At 34.9% G+C, this 9,510-nt stretch overlaps 1 protein-coding gene across 1 annotated transcript in view; it reads left to right on the forward strand.

Moving 5' to 3' along the window:
- Window positions 1–326: 326 nt before the first annotated feature.
- Window positions 327–9,510, forward strand: part of LOC119577089 (obg-like ATPase 1) — a gene marked incomplete in the record, with an annotated part of 79,287 nt that continues 70,103 nt past the window's right edge. The window contains 1 exon segment of the mRNA XM_037924772.1: window positions 327–434.

Below are 9,510 nucleotides of genomic sequence, written 5' to 3' on the forward strand. Positions count from 1 at the left end.
TTACGACGAGAAACCCACCCAAAAGATCGCTTTTATGGCAAGATTCATTGGAAAAAGACAGTATTCTCTGCGATATGTAGATAAGATGTTCGTCATTGTATATTTAGTTTTTATCTATTCTACTTTCATTTCTTTCATTATGGAAAATAACTTCCGCATTCTCAGGCAAAGAAAAATTATTATACACACACTCCCTCTCGCACGCCGCATCGTAGAGAATGGGAAATAACCTTTTTTATTTTAGTTTTTCCTGTACACGGGGAACATATATCATAATCTGTATAGAAAACCATAACAATATTATTCTAAGATGACTTAATTAATAAATTTCTCACATAAATGCCAAAATAACCAATATCGACATTTTAAATTCCTCTTCTCCACGTTGGGTTTGTTTTGGTACCGGGATCCGGGCGGCCGACCCTCATTTAAAGGTAATTTCCAGCGTTATTATACAACCTTTATAAAATATAACCTTGGTTGTGGAATCTACTATAGTGTACCAAGGTATCTACTACAACACATGCAAGTTGTAATGTGTATTTTTCGAAATTTGGAAGATATGAAATGGGGTGCAGTTCAGAGCACAGGAATCTCTGTCAGCCATATGGAAATATTTTCTTTTCTTTCTCACTATATATGTCACGCTAACAATTAAGGTGTATTTTAAGGTATTTCTGATTACTCTAGACATGATTATGTTATATTGAATAAGTGTCCATATTTAGTTTTCATTTTTGAAAATATAATTGTTGGATTAGAAAAAGCCTCAGACATGATTTCATCAGGTTGGGAAATCTGCCAGAAGTCCTCTATTCTGAATTCGCTTTAGGTTGGTTTTTCCTTCAACCAGCAGTGTGTAATTCTTTGATCTGTTACATGGTTATTGAGGCTTCATATATACTGGGAAGAAAGTGACTATTTGCTGTAACATAATGTGTTTCTGTTCATTAGTTTTACGGGAGTTCTGGTCAGCGCTGCGCAGCGTAGAATTCTCGCTCAGCCCACTGTAAGATAGAGCGCAAGACTGACATACAGAAGCGCACAATGCTGAGTTTGTCTGATGCTCTCTCCTGCTGTGTTATTTTGAGGATTCTGTGTTTTCCGTGAATAGTGATTGCAGGGGGGCTGTGCATCCTGCATTAGACAAGACTGATTTTGGTGCTGTGATTACAGCCGAGTTTGATTATTGTCAATAGCCATTGCATTATAATACTGTATTTGTAGCCACAGCTTACTGGGATTTGTGCTACAATGCCTTAGGATGCATTCTCTGCCGCCAATGTCTCGGAAGGTAGTTGTTACCGAGAGCAACACACCCTTCAGAGACGAAGTCCCAAAATCATGTGAACCCAAAAATCAAAACCTAACCTTTCGTACCTTCCATTTATTCCCTAACAGAGGGAGCAGGCCCCCCTTTGACCCCCCCCCCTTTCTTAGCACTTGCCAACTTACAAAAAATGGAGATTAAGAACTGGCTGTGTGAAGCTGCTCTGGATTTAGTTTCTGAGTATAGATATGCAGCTGATATTTTGTCATATTGTGGAAATTTGAGATTGGAGCACCTAAATATATTTTGTATGCTTATAAGATGAGTTTCCATTTCCCTTTATCTCTATGCATTGCTCTCAGTAACTTTAAACTTTGGTAATTCAATTGTGGAAGTTTCTGAAAATTTTTTAAACATTAGACAAAATTATATATGAAAATTATTTAAGAGATGCCACATCATTTGGACAATGTTTTGGCAAAGAATTTCAAACCGTATCAAAGAAAAGAAACACAGTAACACCAGGTATATGTTATATTTCAAAGGGAAGTATATATTCTCATTCTGTATTTAGTAATTAATTGTATGAAAGTGAAAACAAAATGAGTGCACTGATAGTGTGCCTATAATAACCATTTAAATGTCATACTGCGACCAAATTTTCAAAAGTTGCTGACATTTTGTAATTCAGCATTATGTACTACACTGAACATGTATCTCATTACTGCAATATGTCAGCTAGTTTTGTAGTATGAATGGTTACAGTATATGAAAGGACTACATCAGGAAGAGAAATGTATACAGCAATTGATGGGGTCCAGAGGCAAAGTCCTTAGGTGTTTTGTTCATAGATGAATGGAATAGATTCATTTGTTTGTTCAAGCATGGGAGTGGTTCTGTTGCAGTTCTCCTGCTTTACCATGAGTGTTGGGTTTTATTCATAATTAGGTTAATCTGTACAAAATGGGTGCACAAATTCAAATTTGTATTCTTGTAGAGGACAAAAAGTGGTGGTTGTACCTGACGATGTGAAATTATATATGATAGTAGGATATTTGTTAGAGAGAGTAACACACGCTCCAGAGACAAAGTCCTTAAACCAAGGTGTTATGCGAACTCAAAAGGCCAGACCTAACCTTTCCTACCTTCTATACATTCCTGAGATGGGGGCAAGTGTTCCCCATACCCCCTCTTTTTTTAGCACTATGTGCCAACTGACACAGCAGTTTTGTTATAGAAAATATTTGTGACACATACCTTCAGTGTTGAGGGTATAGACAAGCTGCGAGGGGGAATTATAGAAAATGGACTTATAGAAAAAGCGACATTGAACTCTGGCTAAGTGAAAGTATTATGGACTTAGTTTCTGAGTGGTGATGTGCAACAAATATTTTCATCATTTTGTAGTAAATATGATGCTGCAGCAACTGTACCTATTTTATGCCTACTTCCCTTTATCTCTGTGTGTCACTCTCGGTAACATTGACTGATAGTATATGCAATCCAGTATCTGTGGCTTCTTATGTTTCCTGCTCTGAGAGTGGCCCAAAAAAATCCACCATATATAATTGTGGCAAGATTAGAACATAGATTGAATCCTTCTTAGTGATGAATTGCCAGTGAAGCCTGCAAGCATGTGGTGGAAGTGTGTTGACCTTTGCCAGAGTGCCATCAAGTGTGGAGGCCATACTTAATGAGATGAAGCTGAAGCAGTTAAAGCTAAGGTGTTGTAAATATTTAGCCAAAATTCTGTGTGAGGCAGAGCATAAAACTATTAGATTTGTCGGACATTATTTCAATAATCTGTTTAGGTAAGTATTGACACCATGCACACACCATTGGCCAGCAGTGCCTTCCATGCATGTCAGATTCACCTACCTTAGTTTCCCCATGAAAATGTCCAGCATGTAATCTCTATGGTAATTGTTTAGAATACCTTAGCATGACCAATCAAGACCATAATGGTAGTGATGATTCCTCTTGCCCTGTACAACCCATATGTGTAGGACATATGTTGCGGAATCTCCCAAACCCCCACATTCTTGGATCCAGTAGCAGGGGGAGGACATGAATGGTACCAGGGAAATTGTGGGGTAAAATAGGAATAATATACATGAAATACATGTCACTTATTGTCTGCGACCTCCCCCCCCCCCTTGGGGGTAATAGAGCGTATGACTGACATGCAAAAGCACCTGCTGTACAGTCTGTCCTACAGTCTATCCTGCTGTACATATGGTGAATTCTTTATTGGCCAGGACAGGAGTTGGGGGGGGGGGGCAGTAGCCTATATATTGACAAATTCTCTGTATATTATTCATATTTTACCCCTTGATCCCATTCATGTCATCTCCTACTATCAGGGCTAAGATTGTTGGTATTGGGGATATTTCCATGGCATAATTTCTATATATAAAGAGTAGAGAGTGAGTGGAATCCATTGATACTAATATTGTTGTGATTAATTATGCAAAGGTATTCTGAATATATCCTATTGTGTCTTTTACAAAAGGCAAATGCAGAACTTTAATATGAATATTAATAAAATTACCAAACAATGAGAGTCTGAAGTCTTATACATTTGTTAAATAGCACTGTGTAGTTATCATACCCAAAAAACATTTTTTGGTTCAACTAAGACACACCAACAAAGTGCTTGGAAGTAACATTGGGGATTTAACATTTGTAATGTTTATTAATACATGTACAGATTATATGGCCTCCTGTGCTAGGAAATATATAATTTGTAAATAGAACAGATTGTAAATTGGAAAAAGTACGCGAAAATATGCCCCCAAATGACAGACCCTTAATGAACCAGTCAAATTTCTTATCTTTCCAATGTAATTGTGCTTATCCATGCAGGCATTTGATAGAGTTGAGAAGAAACCCTTATTTCAAAAGCCACTGTTATATTTGCCTATTTGGTTCTTGTTCAGTATTTCAGTATTTTTAAATTCTCTAAATCCTGTATTGAAGCAGCATGTCACCACTAGAATTTTGTATAGATTGATAGCTTTTGATGTATATTCTGGCAAGGTATCTTATGGACTGGTTCCGTATGTGGTGATAGATTGCCTTGAAGATCAACAATGCAACAGGTGCAGTTGCTGCATGTGACCTTAACCACACAAATGTAGAGTGTTGGATATGGAAAGTGCTATTTCATTTGTTTTGTAAATATTTACCTATTTATTTTTATCAGATTTGAAACTACACCTACTTTAGCTACAGAGCTCTGTAAAAAACTGCAACTTTTAAGTAGCCTGTAGTAGCTATATTTTACTCTTGATTTAGTTATTAAGACAATGCCAACTAAGTAGTTTACAATCTTCAGGTGTAATATTAATGACAGGAATGAGTGGTTAGGTTATCTTGTAAATAAGAAATATACAAGAAAATGAATCTAATTAATCTAATGAATAGATTAATTTGAGTTTTGATTCATTATTATATATGCTTGTGGACAAAGTCATTGGCAAAGGCATTTGGTAGTTAAAAAGCTGGTTTGACTATGCCATAAGTTGTGTGAAGAAAAATATATATATATCAGTTTAGGTATATACAGATTGTAGCTGGTAATATGATTCTTAAAATAAAGATACCAGTAATGATGATGATGATAACAGTAGTGATGATTTTGATGGTGACAAAGATAATGCTTATTTTTAAAAACTCCAGATGTGTAATTTGAACTTACCTTCACTATACATGAATTACTATAAGACTTGGGTAATTTTGTTTAGTGGATAATCTCCTTGAGAGTCATCTAAAACATTAAAGTAATGATGTTAGATAATTTTTAACTGATTAATTTTTGCATCCATGATTAGTTATCAGTAAACAGGTAAATGATTAGCATGCCATTATAAAACCTAAAGTTGTATATAATTGAATTATCGTCAAAGATACAAAGTTGGAATCAAGTGGTTTTCATTATATTAATATATGTAGGTTTACACAAAATTACTTAATCCAATGCCACCAGATGGCCTGTGAGTTTAGTTTATTAATTGTCTTTACACAGAGGTTGACAGTCTTCTGCATGCTCAAAAGGCACAGAAAAAGCTCTTACAGATTGCTGTAAAATTTATTTTCTTTAAAAGTGTAAATACTTCTGCTTTGTATATTTTTTAGCTTATTTTAGCCATTTGTATGAGGGTATTTTTTGCGTGAATTCTGTTGCATGCACATAGCTCCCCAAACGCTCAGCTACTGTGTCAGTTAGATTTCCCAATTTCTTGAATTTTCAGGGAAATGTTATTTTAATTATTTAGCAGTAAAAACTAATAATAAGTAAAAAAGGCAGGGCTGGTAATTGACTCCTTGGTGACTAGGGAATTGTGGAGTTGTATATGTGTGAACACAATTGATAAATTAACCCTTTCCTGATGGGTAGTATTCATAGTGGCCCGGGCCCTGCTGCCGGGGGTTTATATCGTCACCCTACCATGCACAACCTCTCATGCCAAATTCCAGCATCCCTTGCCGTTTCTTCATAATACTACGAGCATATGTTGTATTTTCAGTTATCATTATTTTCTAGTCTCTATTTGCCATATTTCCTGATAAATCAAGACTGAAGGATATTTTTGTTTATATATATACTCCATAGTTGATCATTATTCGCTCTATAGTCTGAATAAAATAAGCAGTGTGTGGCATCATGGAGTTAATTTTATTTTTTTTTTTTTTTTTTTTTTTTTTTTTTTTTTTATAGTAAAAATGGGAAAGTGTTAAAAACGACTTAATCCCATTTTCAGTGGCAGAAAAATAATATTTTGCCGTGATTGTAACAAAAAAAAACTCATGGCATGTCCATACATACACCATGGCATGTACGTACATGCCCCCAGCAGATAGTCCAGCCATGCCATGGCATATACGTACATGCCACCCGTCGGTGAAGGGTTAGAATCATAATAGACACTGCATATATGTCATAACACCCCAGCACAAAGGGTTAAGTAAGTAGACTTTCAAAGAAAGGGAAATAGATAAAGAACTGACATCATTCCAGTTATCAAACAGCAGATATATCAGTTATGAGAATGATAACTAATATATATATATATATTTATATATATATATATATATATATATATATATATATATATAGAGAGAGAGAGAGAGAGAGAGAGAGAGAGAGAGAGAGAGAGAGAGAGAGAGAGAGAGATACATTTATTTATATACATATCTATACAATGTATACATACATATATATACATACATACACATAACTCTATCTAAGTATAGATAGATATAGATACATATACATACACATGCATACACATACATATTCATACTCTTGCATATACATACATACATACATAAATACATACATATATACATGTGATTGCGCATGCACATGCACACACACACACACACACACACACACACACACACACACACACACACACACACACACACACACACACACACACACACACACACACACACACACAAACACACACACACACACACACACACACACAACACACACACACACACACACGACACAAAACAACACAACACACACACACACACACACACACACACACACACACACACACACACACACAACACACAACACACACACACACACACACACACACACACACACAACACACACACAAACACACACACACACACAACACACACACCACACCACACAACACAACACACACACACATCACACAACACACACACAACACACACACACAACACAACAACAACTATCGACCATATATATACAATAATATCATCATCTGTTATTTGTATATATAATATATATACTGATATGTGTGTGTTATATATATATATATATAATATATATGTATATATGTTAGTATTGTGTGTGTGGTTGGGTGCGTGCGTGCTGGTGGCTGTGTGTGTGTGTGTGTGTGGTGTGTGTGTGTGTGTGTGTGTGTGTGTGTGTGTGTGTGTGTGTGTGTGTGTGTGTGTGTGTGTGTGTGCATACATTAATACACACGCACGCATGCACGCGCAGATATACATATACTTTATACTTTATAGATGGGGAATTATAACCTCCTATGCCATTTAATCTGTAATTTTATAAGATGAGGAATTGTTTTTCAGTTAAAAAGGAATTACAAACAGAATGAATGTGGTTAATATATTTCAGGGACATAAATACCAGTTCACAATTTGCTTATACTATACTTTATACCATGATAAACAGCAACCATAAAGTTTAGCACTGATTACAGTAATTTCACAAGCCAGATTAATTCCATGTGCTTTGATATTTATTGTTCAATTGTAGTCATTGCTTGGTGCTAGAATTTATCAGTAACATCAAGGAAATTTTTTTTTTTTTTTTTTTTATAAATCCTGAGGCAAGAATACTTTATCCTTGTTTACAGTTTTATCAGATGTGTAAGGTTGGATAGGATAGACACATTAAATGGCATATCAAAAGATGTGGAGAAGGTATGAAGGTTTTAAGTATATTCATCTTTCTGCAAATTCAGTTATCTTTTCAGTTCATGCATTTCTTTATTCATAAGCAAGAATCTGTAAATTAAAGACATAACTCATAGTTGAACATGAAAAGATCTGATGTAAGATGATTCATATGAAAAAGTGATATCTGAAATTTCATTTTCATGAAATAAATTAAAGTGGATAGAGAATGGAGTGTTATATAGTGCCTGAAGACAATATATATTGCTCTTGGTCATTAGTCCAGATGTACACAAGCAAATTACTACTTATACAGTGAGAACATGGTAGCTATTTTTGCTGATATTGTTATAATTAATTAATTTGCTGTTGGTTTTGTCAGCAAAGGAAAAGCATTAAGTATGTGAATGATACTGAAAGAAGTATTATGTATTTTGAGAAAATATAGTCATTTACACTGAAAACTGAGAATGTATTACATAAATGAGTAGCAGCTGTTACAGAGAAATAAAGTAAGAGCTAGATTAGAACCAGAAGGTATGCATGAGATATCTCTCCAAAGTAGGGCAAGAGTAATTATTTAGCAATTGTTTAAAGAATATTTTTTGCCTCCTAAACTTGTTTTAAAACTGTTAGTAACATTGTATATGGTGAAACAGTGAATGAATGTAAATAAAAGGGAAGATTTTTCAATAATTATGTTAGGAACAATACGTTATAATAGTTTAACTATGTAGTGTAAGACAAATAGAAATGAATGGTAGAATGCTAAGTATACTTTAATGACTCAAATAAATAACTTTATAGTATCTATTATCCTTTGAACCATTAAAACAGTATGTAAAGAAAGAATGAGCTGTTTTCATTGATCTTGCATTTCAGTACCACTGATGATGCTGCACATTTGAGATCTGATACCTTGGCAAACAAGAAGAAACTGCTTGCACAAGCTATGTGAAATGTGAACTAACACAAACATGCACTCTTGAACCAGTCCTTAGTAGGCCATTACTCCTTTACTATTTTTAGTTATTTGTGTATTAGTTATATATCGTGTTATAGAAAAGCACCCATATTTTTTGTGCAGTTTTGACTTGCTATGCGCAAGTTTTACTAAATGTTGAGTAGTAGTCTACATATGGATTTTTCATGTTTTGCACAGCCCAAGAAATGAGTGTCCTGAGATACTTCATATTTTGCAAATAGATTTAAAAGTATATAGGAATTGTAATTGGTAGAAACCCATGATTAGGGCCATATATCACTGTGTTCAGGTTAAAAGTGGAATGGGGGGTGGGGGGAGAAGTTTACATATAGGCTCAGACTGACTTTCCAACTTGAGGGAATTAGGGAACATTTCCACTTACTTAAGGGGAAGCACACAGACCTGGAAAGGAGAATGAAATGCAGGACACAAGAAGCCAAATCAGCCATTAACTGTCATTTGTAATGCCCTTGCATTCCTGATAAAAAAAAAAAAAAATAAATAAATAATGAATTGATATACTTATAACTTTCAGAACATTGATTCTACTTTTATAAAAGAAAGTCTGTCTCTTGAGATTTTTACTTAGTTGGTTACTTGGTGTAAGTTTTAGTAAGAGCCCAGTGGTTAGCTCATGCTAGGGCCATCCTGGGGGGCTGCCCATGACAATAGTTAAATCTTTAGTACCAGTTGGTTTTATATCAGCAATTTGTAAGGTGTTCTACAACTGCAAAAGGTATCAGAATACTACTCACAAAGGAACTATTAAATGTTTTGCAATTGGAAAATTGATCTTAGCTATTGCAATTTTTATTATGCCCTTTGA

This window comes from Penaeus monodon, chromosome 9 (assembly GCF_015228065.2).
Source record: "Penaeus monodon isolate SGIC_2016 chromosome 9, NSTDA_Pmon_1, whole genome shotgun sequence".
Classification (NCBI taxonomy): domain Eukaryota; kingdom Metazoa; phylum Arthropoda; class Malacostraca; order Decapoda; family Penaeidae; genus Penaeus; species Penaeus monodon.